This window comes from Chrysochloris asiatica, unplaced genomic scaffold, assembly GCF_000296735.1.
Source record: "Chrysochloris asiatica unplaced genomic scaffold, ChrAsi1.0 scaffold00021, whole genome shotgun sequence".
NCBI classification, from domain to species: domain Eukaryota; kingdom Metazoa; phylum Chordata; class Mammalia; order Afrosoricida; family Chrysochloridae; genus Chrysochloris; species Chrysochloris asiatica.
The window spans coordinates 22,371,857-22,372,194 of record NW_006408539.1 but is presented as its reverse complement, the minus strand read 5'-3'; positions in this window follow the sequence as shown (position 1 = coordinate 22,372,194).

Below are 338 nucleotides of genomic sequence, written 5' to 3'. Positions count from 1 at the left end.
GAAAACTTAGTGTTTTGGCATAATACCAAATAGCCCACTGAAATCTGTCCCTGCTTTTGCTCCAAGATCATTTTGCAAGCTGTTTCTTGCAAGATGTTCACCAACAGTATTCTTGTTTGTGTCTCCCTCCATATCTTCAGACTATCTTCCATCCTTAGATACCTACATTCCTCTGTGCCTGCACTCAATCTGCATCGAGTTAACTTGGACTCTTCAACATTGATGTCAGGCATTACTTTCTCTAGAAAGCTTTTAAACCCCTATGACTTGTTTTTGTCCTCAAGTCCATTCTGATACATAGCAAGCCTATAGAACAGAGTTGTTGTTGTTAGGTGCCA